General features: G+C 36.6%; 1 long non-coding RNA gene across 2 annotated transcripts in view; it reads right to left on the reverse strand.

Moving 5' to 3' along the window:
• LOC116481174 (uncharacterized) overlaps window positions 1-16,104 on the reverse strand; it is an 88,928-nt gene that overhangs the window by 28,129 nt on the left and 44,695 nt on the right. The window contains exon 2 of one of the 2 annotated variants that reach the window (XR_009209227.1): window positions 8,538-8,826. This is a non-coding gene — a long non-coding RNA (uncharacterized LOC116481174). Of the gene's footprint in view, window positions 1-8,537; window positions 8,827-15,122; window positions 15,280-16,104 lie in introns of those variants that run through there. The other variant, XR_004251435.1, reaches the window with a different exon arrangement.

The raw sequence follows: 16,104 nt of genomic DNA on the forward strand, positions 1-16,104 counted from the left end.
GATCAGTCATTTTCCATCAATATTACATCCTGAGGAGGGTTAAATTCAATTTCTCAGTTTGACCATCCATATCAGTTCTGTAACCTTCCCAACAATACCATTGTTATATTCATAGTAGGGCAGTAGATATAACTTGTGAAATAAGAGTCAAAAGATACTGGCTCATTACTAGAGTTTCACTCAGTCATTAACAATTAGTCCAGTCCACCATCATATTGTAGGACCAAAGTGACCCACAGTGATGCCACTCAGGTTTGCAGGCTTCCATTCAACCTTGCCAGGTCCCAAAAGCAATTTTACCGTCATCTGGTATAATTGAGCTAATAGACAGTATCAGTTCTTTTACTGAACCTCCCTCAAGGTAGTAATGTAATATTTGATTTATCTCATTGCATAATATATCCCCTCATTCCCTTACTCAGCTACTGTTACTCCCTAGCTCTATTAACTGTTTAGTTTTGTCCAAACTTTTTCACTTTGGGAAGAGACATGAGATTTGACCACTGTGCAGGTCCATATTGCTAACAGCAATAGTAGTCTAGCAAGGGTTTCCCCCATCCCAGCCCCCTACCATCCTCTCTTATTTATTTTTAGGGTAGGATTAAAAAGTTACATAACTAGTAGGTTATCTCAAACACTAGGCAATACAGCTACATTTTTTACTGACCCTAATTTTGCTCAATAGGGTAAAGGTACGGCCCACCCCATTAGGGCCTTAGGAATTGTGACATAAAGGCGTAAAGGTATAGTTACAGTCTTTTGTTTAGAGATCTTCCCCACTTCTGGCACTCATAGTCGCAGGTCTGTATCAGGTAGGAAAAAGGAAAGTTGGAGTAATGGTGGGGAGGTGGGGGTGGGGGCGGAAATAATGTAGTCACTCCAGCATCCTCTCTCATATCTTTCTCCCCATATTCCCCAGAAAAGTAGAATTTATCTAGTGGAAACCCTCTGTTGGACCCCCTCATGTTGAGTGTGAAAACACATTCATGAAGATGTGTAAACCAACATTTCCTGCTTTTACCTACTCCATTTTAGCAACAGATTGTCCAACTGCCTATTCTAATTCCCTATTAAACTGCTACTCAGAAGATTCTATCTCTCAGCCTGCTGTTGGACATTATGGGCTGTAAAATGTGTTCCTTGGTCTGAAGAAATGTAACTTAGCAGTCCAAATTGGTGCAGTATCTTCTGTTCCAGTCCTTTTATAGTATTTTGAGCATTTGCACCCAACACTGAGTACGCAAAGCCTAGCCAGAGTGTCTGTTCCTGTCAGGGCTCATTTGTAGTCTCCAGGGGCTACCAGCATCGGTCCTACTTGCCAGCTATGTGCAGGGCCTTTGCCCTGGGGACTCTGGCCCAAAGCTGTTAACAGTGTCTGTCTTTTCTTATTGGCAGACTGGACAGTTCTTATTGTCAATGTCTTCCTCAGAGTGTATGAAAGGAATACGTCTAAGATTTGGCAGATCTCTGCATTGCTGCAGCCCCACTGTCCACACATTTCATGGATCCAGGTAGCCTCCTCGAGCAAGTATACCAGGATATCTATTTGCCAGTTCCAATCACCTTCTGATCCTGATGGGGTCTTCAGATTGGCCTCAGTATATCCCACTATAACAAACCCCTCAAATTCCCATGGTGATTTCCTTAGGGCTATGCTCCATATGTGTATCTCTTTAATAGGCTAGTTTTCTATTGCCTCTATGCCTAACTATATGGCCAGGATACTGGCCATCACATATGACTCAGTAAAAACTCAAATATAGAGACAAATAGCACACAATTCTGCCTGCCGGCCTAAGTTATTTTTACCTCTTTCAACTAGAATATCAGCCTTCCAAATAAAGTGTTGTCCACTCACACTGGAACTGCCAACTATAAACCAAGGGGCTCTTTGTCGATCAATCAAGAGCTGTTAATAGGCACCATCTAAGTGGCAATAGGATTTGGCAGGTCTTCAGGTGGTTTCAAAGTCAGCTCTAGGGGCAAAGATATTCATGGCACCTCCTCGAATTCCCCCACTAGTAGCATGTTCCCGTATAAACCATTTTCATTTTATTATGGAATTTTTCTGGGCATTGTCTTCTCCATCAGAATGTTTCTTTGACATCACTAAAGATATATGGGTATTTCTGGTTACAAGATTATTTTTTGCTTTTCAGACATAGGAGGCTTTCATTCAATTTCCCAATTTGACCATCAGTATAGGGCTGTCTTAAATGGCACACAATAGCAAGATAGTTGTCTCTCAGTGGATATTTTTCAGGTCCAAAATCTCAGTGGTCGTTACTAGGAGGCACTTACAGGCTTTTGCCGTAATCCCCAATCTGTGTTCCACACAGGCTTATTGTACTGAGAATGTATCCACACCAGCACTCCAGTTTCTGGTCTATATTTCAAATTAACCATTTTTTATGGGTTCCTGCAAACTTATTGTTCCTATTTGGCATGTCCAATCAATATAGGAAAATGGGCAGATTGATATACCTTCTGTTTTACAATAAGTAAGAGAAATATCCCCCAGTCATACAGAATATCCATCTTTAATAATACACTCAGATAAAGGAGATGCAATCACTCCACTTAAAGTCCGTTCGAACATTTCAATTCTTATATAACTTTCCATCTTTAGTTCATTTATTTATTTATTTTGAGACAGAGTCTTGCTCGTCACCCAGGCTGGAGTGCAGCAGCTCAATCTCTGCCCACTGCAACCTCTGCCTCCCAAATTCAAGAGATTCTCCTGTGTCAGCCTCCTGAGTAGCTGGGATTACAGGCGTGCACCACCATGCCTGGCTAATTTTTGTATATTTAGTACAGCTGGGGTTTTGCCATATTGGCCAGGCTGGTCTCAAACTCTTGACCTCAAGTGATCTGCCCACCTTCGCCTCCCAAAGTGTTGCGATTTCAGGCATGAGCCACTGTGCCTGGCCTCCAAAATTCTTGAGTTGTTGTTGAGTTATAGAAATTCATATCTTCTGTATAATAATCCTGTGTTAGATGTGATTTACAAATATTTTTTTCCTATTCTGTGGGTGGGTTGTATTTTCACTCTCTTAATAGTGTCCTTTTTTCTTCTTCTTCTTCTTCTTCTTCTTCTTTTTTGTTTTGATAGATAGAGACTTGCTTTATCACCCAGACTGGAGTACAGTGGCACAATCTTGGCTCACTGCAAACTTTGTCTCCCAGGTTCAAGCAATTCTCCTGCCTCAGCTTCCTGAGTAGCTGGCTTTATAGGTGCTCTACGACACCAGGCTAATATTTTGCATTTTTAGTAGAGAGGGAGTTTCGTCATGTTGGCTAGGCTGGTCTTGAACTCCTGATCTCAAGTGATCTACCCACTTCGGCCTCCCAAAGTTCTGGGATTACAGACATGAGCCACTGCACCCGGCCCCATCTTTACTTTATTAACCATTGTATTGCTATATCCTCCCAATCTAACTGTAGGTCGAGTTAGCACTTCAACAATAGGCTTTTGACCAGTAGTACATGGATCTTCTATGTTAAGGAATCCTAAGTGTTTCTTTTCTACCCCCTGGCCATTTTACTCATTCAAGTGCATATGGCCTTTGTTCCCCAGCTGGGGATTGGGCTAAGGAATCCAGGCCCTCTCAATAGTCTTTATCTTGCTTAGATTGTAGAACCATCATTCTAGGCAATTGAAGGTTAGCTTTCTCATTGTCATTATTTTCTTGTGGCTTTTCATACTACTCCAAACTAGGGTGAACAAAACAAATTTGTTTATGGTCCTTCAACGTTGGGGACCAGCAGGGGTTCCCACTGGTCCACCCTACTTCCAAGAGTGTTGCATTAAGACTTTTATCTTCATCCTATCAATGTCTGATTTATTCATCTAATTTCTTAATAACTATTTAAATATTTCTTTTCTTTTCTTTTTTCTTTTCTTTTTTCTTTTTTTTTTTTTTTTTTTGAGACAGAGTCTAGCTCTGTCACCCAGGCTGGAGTACAATGGCACAATCTCCACTCACTGCAACCTCCGCCTCCAGGGTTGAAGCGATTCTCCTGCCTCAGCTTCCCTATTAGCGGGGACTACAGGCGCGTGCCACCACACCCAGCTAATTTTTGTATCTTTAGTAGAGATGGGGTTTCATCATATTGGTCAGGCTGGTCTCAAACTCCTGATCTCAAGTGATCCACCCATCTTGGCCTCCCAAAGGGCTAGGATTACAGGCCTGAGCCACGGTGCCTGGCCTATTTAAAGATTCAACCATCATTCTCAGCAAACTAACACAGGAACAGAAAACCAAACACCGCATGTTCTCACTCATAAGTGGGAGTCGAACAATGAGCACACATGGACACAGGGAGAGGAACATCATACACCGGGGCCTGTCGAGAGGTTGGGGGCTAGGGGAGGGATAGCATTAAGATAAATACCTAATGTAGATGATGGGTTGTTGGGTACAGCAAACCACCATGGCAAGTGTATACCTATGTAACAAACCTGCACATGTATCCCAGAACTTAAAGTATAATTAAAAAAAAAAAAAAAAGATTTCTACCTAGCTGGAATGAGTCCCTTGTCTCTTACCCCTTTGTTTTGCTCATTCTCTTAAAAATCATTCTAATCTTCTTTGTTATCTGTTGTTTCAGCATAATTATTTTCCTTTGAAAGTAGCTCTGAGGTTATTGGCTGTAGGTTAGACCAGCCAGAATCTAAGCATAAGGATCTGCTCTAACATGTTCCTTCACTTTTATTTTTATTTTTTCCTATTAGTAGGGGCTCTGCAGCCAGAGACTGTAATTTGGGCCAGCCAGAATCTAAGTTTGGCCCAGTGTCAGGACCCACTTCAAATATTCTCCCTTACTTTTGTTTTCACTATTACTGATAGTCATAACCAAGGGATGGTATAGTTGGTTTTTTTTCTACTTTGAATTTCCTTATGTATGCAGTGAACCAACTGTCTGGGAGTTGGAGTTATTATTTCAAAATTCCATTAATAAGTTTTGTCTCCAATAATGAACTGAAATACATCAGTAGTTTCATACCATAGCTGACCCTGTAGTCATCCAAGAATCAAAAGTTTGTTATCATTTGCCCTTTCATTCTTTCTCTTCCCAAGCTACGTATTTCAGTGACTCAGGATTATTCTAGTGAATCTCACTTCTTCTGACACCAAATATCCATATTGAGCCAAACTTCAAGTTTTGAGGACACAGTTCTCTAGACTGCCAATTTTATGTAAGACTTCTGACACAAGCTACAAGTTCAGGAGTTTCCCAAAACCACCACCAGTTTTGATAATTTACTAGAAGGACACATAGGACTCACTGAGAGCTATTATGTATACAGTTATGGTTTGAAACCGGAAAGGGATGTATTAAGATCAAACAAGGGAAGAGACACAAACAGAGCACAGTCTAGAGAGTTCCAAACACAAGACTTCCATTGCCCTGAGGAAAAATTACCCTCCTGGTATCAGTGTGTGACAATATGCTTAGAGAATTGACAACCCAGAAAGCCCACTTGCACTTCAATGCCCAGACTCTTTATTAGAGTTTCATGACTTGGGCATGATTGATTGATTAATTGGTTGCCCACATGGTTGCTCTCAGTCTCTATCCTCCTACTTCTCAGAGCTCAGGCTGATATCACATGGCCCAAGAGGCCCACCATGGGTCACCTCATTAGCCTAAGCTAATAGGTGTGGTCAGAAGTATCCACCAGGAGTCACCTTGTTAGCATAAACTAGCAGATGTTGTTTACAAGGCTCCCATGAATAACAAAGACACTCCTATCACTGGGGATATTCCTAAGAGTTTAGAGATTATTTTCCAAGGGCCAGGGCCTGAACAAATTCTTTACTAAAAAATATACAATTTTAAAATAGATAATCTATTGAATTTCACCTTTGAAATTGTGTTTTTATGAAATTTTTGCTTTTCTTTAGCCCTCTAGGGTACATGAATGCAGTTTCCAATTGAGTGTGAGACACACTGCTAGTTGACCATGCAATATCCGTTCAACCTTTCATCCTTATGAACAGAAGAGAAAATGGAGAAATTAACACAGAAAAGAAAAATGCATAGAAAGAATCAACAAAGCCAAAAACATATTAATATTTTTTTGGGAAAACTATGGCAACTTTAACAAAGAAGAAAGAGAAAGAGGAGGAGAAGGAAAGGCAGATCGAGGAGGTAGTGAGGAAGAGAGGTAGGGAAGCTTAAATAATTGACTTTAACAATAAAAAAGAGACATAACAGATGCAGAAATTTTTAAAGATAATATAAGATGTTATGAAGAGCTTTATGCCAGTGAATTTGAAAACTTATGTAAATTGGTCAAATTCCTGGGAACTGAATTAAAAAAGAAAGAAAATACCATAGTCCCATAATCATTAAAGTGTTTGAATCCCTAGTGAAAAATCTTCTGACAAAACAAAAACAAAACTAAAACAAATTCAGATATGGCTTTTCCAGCAAGTTCTACCAAACACTTTTAAAAAAGAATGAAAGAAAGAAAACCTACAATCTTAGACACACTGTGTCAAAGTATATAGAAAAGAAGGGAACATTTCAGTAAGGACAGCCTGGGTTCAAGGAGACAGGAATTTAGCTCCACCTCTTGTGCAAGGAATAGTAAAAAATCTGTAGTTCATCTTTAATCTACCACAAAGTGGTTTCCTAAAGCATTGTTACAAGGAGGAGAGTGTTACTGGATCCTTTCACCTCTAAGAAAAGAGCAAAGTAGAAGTATGCTTATATACAGTAGTAGAAATTTAAACTAATGGTGTGATTTATTTATTAATGGTGTTCTAAAATGAAATATTCAAACAAATGAAATGGCTAATATATAGATTATGGAGGGTAAGGGGCCAAACTACACGTATATTGGAGGGAATTCACTCTCATTCTACATGTCTTAACTTGCACTCTCGTCTTAATGGATTCTTTCTGTGCTTTGCAATCTTTGCCTTTGCTAAGTTAGCAAATTCTTTTCGGGAAAAAAATGTATGCATTTCCACATAAGAATGCTTTTTATGTAAGTCTTCAACACATTTACATAGGTTTTGATTTTCTGTTTTAGACATTGTTTTACACACAATAGACATTCAGTATTTGTTGAAATTAATGAAAGAATAGAGAAACATGAAAAGGGTCTGAGAAGACAATCATCTGCTTTGTAATTTATAGACAGCAATTAGGTCAAACGATTATAATAATGATGATGACAAAGAACAATATCTGAGGTACACGCAGAACCTTATGAGGGTTATTTGCCAGTTTTCCTGGCTATTTCTACACCCCTTGATCTCTAGTGGATGTTTCTAAATTACAACTACACATTCTGTAAGCTTCACCTGCTGTATTTGAATCAACACTAAAAAATGAGAAGAGTCTTCTTGCTTCAAATTTGGTTTTTAGTTAATTATGTGATGTGTGTATGATTTTTGTTACCTTTTCTGTGTAGAAATCAGGAGAATTGAAAATATGTTGATGGTGGAATTGTGATATGACATTTTTACTGACTACTACTCATAAATAAGTTTTATCTATGAGCTCTATGGGTTGTTCCCGGCTTTTGAAAATTTATTTTAAGGAAGTGTTTTTGGAAATGAATTATAAGTATACAGTGTGCAATCTTATGTATTTGCAACTGTCTAAAATGTTATGATACTTTCCTTCCTCCTTGCAATCTGGCATTCATCCATTCAAGACATTTTAATTGAACTCTTACAATAATCTTAATACTATGATAAGCCCTGAAGGTAAACTGTGACTAAAAATGTTGCCATATAAAATACAGGATTCCCAGTTAAATTTGAATTTTAGATAAACAGCATTCTTGTACTAAAAATTATTCTATGCTTATCTGAAGTTCAAATTTAGCTGAGTGTCCTGTAATTTTTTATTTTATTTGTTTACTTGTTTGTGGTAAATATGGCAGCCCTAGTAAAAATAAATATAGCCCCTGATTTATTCTAACTTACTCTCCAGTTGGCAAGGAAGGCACTAATCAAATAATCCTCCAGATAAATGAAAAATTGCAACTGAGATAAGTATGAACAAGAATAAATTCAAAGCTGAAGAAGAAGAAAATAATTGGGAGAGAAACCTGGTCAGAAAGGGGACTTCAAAGGAGACTTCTCTGTGGAAGTGTCAATGGATCCCAAATACAGCCGGGAAGGAAAGAGATGCTCTAGCACTTTTTCTTTAAATGACAGTTTTATATTCAACTTTAATGGTACAAGCAGTAGAAAGCCTAGCTGCTCACAGAGATGCAGAAAACATTCAAAGCCTTGTTTCAGGACCCACCCACTGTCTTTCCCATTTGCCGTCTGACTCATAATGAAGCCAGAGGCTGCAAGTTTTAGACGTATGCAAAAGTGGTACATTTCAATATTCAATTCCAATTAATGTGGATATTTTCTGGGGTCGGAGAAGGAAAGGTTATTTGTCCTATTAGGCCTCTGGCCTTTGCACCTACCGGAAGTGAGAGGAACCATGCCTGTTTTTAAATAGCAGGGAAAACTTTTTCAGCACAGGCTGGTGGGAAAGACGCAAATCTCTCTACTCACCTGGGAGTTGTCAGACAGGAGTGTTGCAGGTGACTACACCCTGCAGTGCCTCTGGCAGGATTAGGGCTCTCGAACTTTCCCAATGGCCCAGCTTGTGAGTCCTTCTTGCTTTCCAAGTTTCCGTATGCATGCAATATTTACAAATGGTCTTGGACAGTTTGTATTAATTACTCAGCTTTTGAATATGCTCATTGTTTATCACCATTATAATAACAGTCCTACCTCAGGTTTATATGTTTATGCCCATATATTTGGGTTCCTTTAATTATCTTATTTATCTTTATGATGTCTGCAAAATAAAAGGGGAATGAGTGTTATTACACCAATTTTTATGGACACGGGAACCTGAGCATAGTCTCTACATGAGTTGCCAAAGTCATTTTTCTGACACAATCCACAACTGGACTGACTGCTTACCTAGACTCTTAGCTTTGTCTGGAGCTGTATCAAGTTAGTTAGAAGTGCAAAGTCCAAGTTTATTGACTGAAAAAAAAAAATAAAAAAACCTTGAAAAGATAGCACTGACTGGCTGCGGTGGCTCACGCTTGTAATCCCAGCACTTTGGGAAGCCGAAGTGGGCAGATCACAAGGTTAGGAATTCGAGACCAGCCTGGCCAACACAGTGAAACCCCATCTCTACTAAAAATACAAAAAGTAGCTGGGCGTGGTGGTGGGTGCCTGTAATCCCTGCTACTCAGAAGGCTGAGGCAGGAGAATTGCTTGAACCCAGGAGGCGGAGGTTGCAGTGAGCCGAGATCGCACCACCACACTCCAGCCTGGGCGACAGGGTGAGACTCTGTCTCAAAAGCAAAAAAAAAGAAAAAGGAAAGAAAAGATAGTACTAAATATAGATAAAGAAGTCACAAAATATGCAACCAATTAGATTAAACTCATCAAAAATAAATTGACGCATAAAACTATTTTTTAAATCCCACCTATTAAATTGTAAAGTTATATGATTGCCATTATCACGGTAAACAGAATTATTATTAACTGCAACACTTTAGATCCCAAAGGTGGCATATGCTCTCAATTTTACCAATAAAAAAATCTGCAAGTGTGGAAATAAGTAGGTTTTTTCCTCCAAAGATTATTAAGTATTTTTGAATTATAATAGAACAGTGTATACCTTCATATTAACCCATGCCTGAGGAGACAGAAAATGGAAAAAAGGTGTATCTTTAATATCTCAGCCTCTTTTTATAGCACTTTATTTCTGAATAACATTATCTTTTATAATTATGTATATATTTTATTTTATGGTGCTTTAATTTATGTGCATTTGGCTCAGAACTGATGTACATATCAAATGTATAAAAGATCTATGGATTTCATAGTTATATAATGCTGTATTTTTTTAAGCAAAGGCTTAATTTTTTCTAGGAAAATTTAGAAACAGTAATACATGTGGTCTTTCAAAAGAGCAAGATTTAATTTATTCCGTTTTTTAAAGGCTAGAGAATTTCCTCCTTATTACTGGAAACTCTACTATTTAAAGCTCCTCTTCATATGTAGGTTTCTATCTTGTTTCTGAGGAAAATAAACAGGTAATTTCAAAAAAGAATGATTATTTGCAGGGCACTGAACCTCAAAAATGATTTTCACTTTTTAAAACTACCTGTATTCTTCAGTACTGCCCCAGACACTGGAGCAGAAGGAGCTCCAGGGCCTCCTCTGCAGTCAAAGCGACCCCACTTTTATCTGTACCAAGAAAGGTTTCAAATAAAAAGTGTTCCCCTAAAAGAAGCACCATTAAAAATTTCAGGGCAGAAGTATATCTCCCAGGTGTTATCAGATCACATGTGTGGCTTTTTCAATCTGCTCATGAGGCAGGCATACCAGACTTTGAAATTACTTCAAACTTGAGGATCCTTTTGATAATGAACACATCTGTGATTTATGAGAATGTGGTTGTACTTCAGATGGACTGAATTTTTTTTAAGCATAGTATAGAGCTACTACCTACCATCTCTGCAGATTTTACAGAATTATCTGTGGCAGGGTGTGGAAGATGCAGAGCATCTCAGCCCTAACTTTGTGACCAGCTAAAAGGGTTCCAGAAACTTTACATAAGCAATTCCAGTCAATCCTTACTGTTATCCTGTAACATATTTTGGTAATAATCCTATTACTATTTTCAGACCCTTCTAGAATTTAACCACTTCTGTGACTGGATGGTCATGGAATCTGTGATATTTAACAGTACCTCTCTCTCCCTGCCACTTAAACTCATTGCAAAGAACAGAGAAAGTGACTCAATTCTGAATAATTAGTTCTTTATAAGATATGCTGTCACATAGGAAGAATAATATTTTAGATGTTTTTACTAATTCATAAGACATTTCTAATAGGCAGCACTGGGGTAACATGCTTACTAAATTCCAGTTTTGTTTGACCTGCCAGAAGTAAATTGTTCCTGTAAAGTTTTAATAATCCATGATATGTAACTCAGGATTTTTTCTAAAGGTTGTCATTATTAGCACTTATATAAATCCAGAAAACATTTTAATATAAGTTAAGAGCCATTAGGACCCAGGAGGAAAAATGACTCTTAGGGCATTCCTGACATTCAACCAGGATATTTTGAAACAATAATTCCTCCAGACTAACAGGCAGAACCCACTGCAGCCCTATGCTGTGGTGTCTGGAAAAATTCTTTTCATTAGTTCTGCAGATCACAACAGAAGAGGCCTTTCTCACACAGAGACATCTACTCAGCTTGCTTAGTTTTTGATCTTCTTTCTTCAGTTCAGATGGATTTTGTAGGAACTTGCTGTGTGTCACACTGTACCTTATAAACAGTAATGTATCTTTGGAACAACTCCAAAGAAACTATGAGAACATGTGAAATAGACTAGAGTTTATTTCAAGAAAGGTGCTTTGTAATTATGAAGTATTATGATATGTTATATGCTATAAACATCTGAACACATTCTGAAGTTGTAGATGTTCATTTCTTTGGAGTGTGAGACTGCCATACTCACCTTAATAACTCATAATAATCCTGTAGATATTAATATTTACCCTATTCCATTGACTATTATCTTCACTGAAGGTGTGTTTTCAGTCTGAGAAAAAAATAAAAATGACAAACTAGACATTCCCATTTTACATAAAATCATGGTCTTAAAATGAATCAACCATAGAAAGATATTATTTATAAAACCTCTGAATTGTTCTAGATAGAGAGATCCAAAAAGAAAAATCAGACAAATCATGAAAATAACACTCAACTAATATTCTGAGGCCCAAAGAGACTTGACTTGGGTGATTTAGGGTGCTCTATATTACATTTCTGTATCTGTCGGATTTCGGTTTTTTGCCAAAAGTATCTGTTAGAGGCAACTCTTGTGATTTCTTAGTTTTAGTGACTTGGGAATAGGAAAGCAGTAGAAGTAGTGGGAGATAATGTCAGCCTTGGTTAGAAATTCTAAAATCTAATAAATGGAAACAAAGCAGTTTTTGAAAATTATGCCTAAGGCCAATTTTTTTATTATGAATGAAATAAGTAACTTCAGTGAAAGTTTTGTAAGGTATTCAAAATGTTTTCTTGATGTAGTTAGCTTCTTGAGAATTTATGTATTTATTGTTGTTGTTATTTTACTCTATTTTTTGATTGCTGGTTTCTTTGTTTCCTTTGAATCAAGATTATATGCTGAATCTCAATGATGGTAATCCATGAGATTTAGAGAGCTATGCCACGAGCAATTTAATTTACCCAATTTCCAGAATGTTTGCCTGTTTGCAGCAGTCTGCCTCAATACTGAAGTTTAGCATACTTGAAAATTGCAAACCTTTAGCTAAAAATAACCATTACACATTTTCATGTTGAAAGGTAAGCCTGGGTATTGAAACAGTCATTAGTGTAGAGAAGGAGTGCCTCAAAAATACTCAAACAGCCCTTTCAAACAGTCCATTATTTCTAACTTTTCTATTCCTGTCATCACTACCAGTATCTCCCAGATGGCAGAGCTCATAATGCAAATGATTAATTCCCTACATTGCTTGGTCTCCTAAGCAATCAGTTACTTTTCTTTTCTAGCTGTTTCCAAATTAGCTTAATCTTTATCACTTCTTTTTCATAATATTGTAATAGGCTAATTGTGTTCCCTGTCTATCCCTTTTGAGCAAAGAGAAAAGTTTTGCTTTCTGATGTTACAGTGATTTTTCTAAAAAATAGATGAATAGGCTGGGCGCGGTGGCTCACGCTTGTAATCCCAGCACTTTGGGAGGCTGAGGCGGGCGGATCACAACGTCAGGAGATCGAGACCATGGTGAAACCCCGTCTCTACTAAAAATACAAAAAATTAGCCGGGCGTGGTGGCGGGCGCCTGTAGTCCCAGCTACTCAGAGAGGCTGAGGCAGGAGAATGGCATGAACCCGGGAGGCGGAGCTTGCAGTGAGCCGAGATTGCGCCACTGCACTCCAGCCTGGGTGACAGAGCGAGACTCCGTCTCAAAAAAAAAAAAATAGATGAATAGATAAATGAAAGAAAGAAAGAAGGAAAGAAAGAAGAAAGAAAGAAAGAAAGAAAAGAAAGAGAAAGAAGGAAAGAAAGACAGAAAGACAGAAAGACGAAAGAAAGAAAGAAAGAAAGAAAGAAAGAAAGAAAGAAAGAAAGAAAGAAAGAAAGAAAGAAAGAAAGAAAAGAGAGAAAATGTTGTTTGAGGTCCTAATAAAGTCCTCAGTCTAGTATTCATACATTTTATCTCTCCAAGCCTGACTCTGTGATCTTTACAGCTGTCATACCTCCTGATCTTTCACTCATTTCTGTTTTTTCTTGCTTTTGTTCTTACCTTCTATACCTTTGAATGTTCAACTTCTCTCTATAATCAAAATTCTAAAATGCTAAGGTTCAAGTAGAGTTAAACTTCTCCCCGAAGCCTTCTTCAAAAATTTACACTCAAGAATCTTTTCTGTACTATTAGTATTTCCAAGACATTTTATGACATGGATAGTGTCAATATACCTGATATTTACTAGTTTTCTGTATTTAAGTTAAATTAGGGATAAGCTGATTCTTATTATGTCTTTCTATTCCACAAATTAGTTTTCTAAATTACACTTTATGACTCATTTATAAAATCAGTTTAGTTCACCGAGAAATTTATTTTTTCCAATGAAATCGATATGAATAGAAAATGCCATCCGTACATGGAGTAAGGATGAATATTGATTTGTGACTCTTTTGTTTTTGTTTTTGTTTTTTTCTTGTGTGTGTATGCACACTCTTCTGTTTTGCATCCCAATGTACAAATGTATTTTTTTTTTACCATGAATCATGGTCATAAATATTTTTTAAACTTTACAAAAATTATGTCTATACTCACTCATTCATATGTACAATTATTCATGCATTCAACATGTTGAATATGCTGGAAAAATAAAACAATAAAATAGTCTCTATCTTGGAGAACCTAGGATTCTCTTAGGATAGATTGATAGGTACACAAACAATTGGAGGTGATGCGCCTAAATTCTGATGTGCAGAAAACAGATAATTCTCTGGGAAGATGAAAGAAGTAATAGCAGTTTCTTAAGTGTCTCCTGTTGGCACTTATTCTTCATTTTCCTAGTCAAAAATCAGCATGCTACATTTTAATTAAAATACTGTAAAGATATTTGTCTGATGCCTAGTTTCTTCTCCTCTTTTAAATGAATTATATGGTTATTGAGAAGTAATGAAGTTTAAATGAATTATATAGTTATTGACAAGTAACAAAGCTATAATATAAAATTCTGTTTCGGCAGGTTGTAAAAATAATAAAGCCTCTTCAACAGGCTTGAACTATTTTTTTTAAATGATAGATTCATACTTCAGACAAGCTGTACCTACTTAAAGGAAGAAGTTTCTGTGGAAAAAACTTGGCCTTTATCATAAAGTTCCTCTTTACACAAAATAAGAAAACTAACTCATAGTAAATCACCTGTCTTATTCTTTCCTCATATTGTTAAAATAATATGCAAATATGTTGCAATATAATATAAAATTTCAACAGTAGTATACATGTGAAATGCCATATTGATGCCTAAAAATCATATAAATGAATAAAAAATATTTGATAAACACAACAGATTTAAAATAATTTAGACTGACATTCTATTTTAATTTTTTCTTTCCCAAAATTCAGTGCTCTTTCGTTTGATTGGGTCTACTTTAAGAGCCAAATAAAGAAACGTTTGTATAAAAGGATTTTTAAAACACTTGAGAATCTCTTTGACATAGCAAACATTAGAATCACAATCAAATTAAAAAAGAAAACAGTAGATTGTCATTCTGCAAATGTAACCAAAACATGCTACTGATTTCTAAATAGAGTGCTTTCTTGAAACCTGAAGAAATACACCTCAAATGTGTAACCTATCTGCTCCTCTGAATTCTTAGTACATGCATTTTAAATAAGTGGTATTTTATTCTTTATCCAGCCCTAATTAATTTATGTCATAATTCTTCATTTGAAGTCCATTAGAAGTTTTCATATATCCTAGTTTCAATATGTGATTTTAAAGTTAAGGAGCTTCTCCAAACAGTTAAGTGTATATCCACACTGTCTTTCTCCACGTTACATTAACTGGAGCTCTTTTCTATGTTGTGCTGCATGACGCTTTTTGTGCAACGCATTTCCAATGGCTTAATCACTCTATAAAGTCATGAGGAACTGTTTGCCTTATTTTGAGGAATCATGGTTCAGAGTCCAAGCTACTGGAGTTTATGCCCATATTAGGAGGTTGATTGAATAACCTTAAAAAAAAAAAGAATTCTCCATTTTATTTAGCTTTCTGAAACAGCTTGAAATTTTATTAAATTTTCAGTACATCACGTTTAAGCTAATAATAGGTATAAGCTCCAGGAATGAAACTCCAGTTCATTAGCTTTTCTTTCAAACAATCTAGTTTTATTTTCTAAGAAGTCCTGAGTTTCTCATAATTAATATTATCTGTGTGTGAGTGTATATGCTATAGAATTATGAGAATTTTTATATGATTGACATAAACTTATTTTACAGGTTGAAAATATTTACTTCCTTGAGAATTACTTCCTTGGAGATTGTGTAGCATTTTTAAATGTAATTATTGATCTGTCTTAATTCTTATATCTCCTCTGGCATACAATATATTGTTAGTTCATCCAGATCAAGACATGATAGCTAACAACTGTATAGGGTTTTATACTTTCTTTTTTTCTTTTTTATTTATTTTATTTATTTTTTATTATTGGGTTTTATACTTTCAAAGGCTTATCTCATACACTAATAGATTTTTTGATGTCCTATTAACCACATGAAGAACACAAAGCATGAAATATTTTTGTTGCCAATTTATAGATGAGAAAACTGAGGCCCAAAGAGGTCTTCTGACTCCAAATTCCATATTCTGCATATAACCTGAGTATATAAAATAGTGAAAAGTCAGGATTCTTAGAACTGCCCATGATTACTGTCAATATGTTGAGATTCCTCTTTTGAAAGTTCCATAAACTCAATCTTTGCCTTTAGAGCTAACCCCTCTCTTCTTTACCTCTCCACTCCTGCTTAGGCTGCCTGTCTTCGTGCTGCTCGGCCCTGAA

The sequence above is a fragment of the Hylobates moloch genome, unplaced genomic scaffold (assembly GCF_009828535.3).
Source record: "Hylobates moloch isolate HMO894 unplaced genomic scaffold, HMol_V3 SCAFFOLD_13, whole genome shotgun sequence".
Lineage (NCBI taxonomy): Eukaryota > Metazoa > Chordata > Mammalia > Primates > Hylobatidae > Hylobates > Hylobates moloch.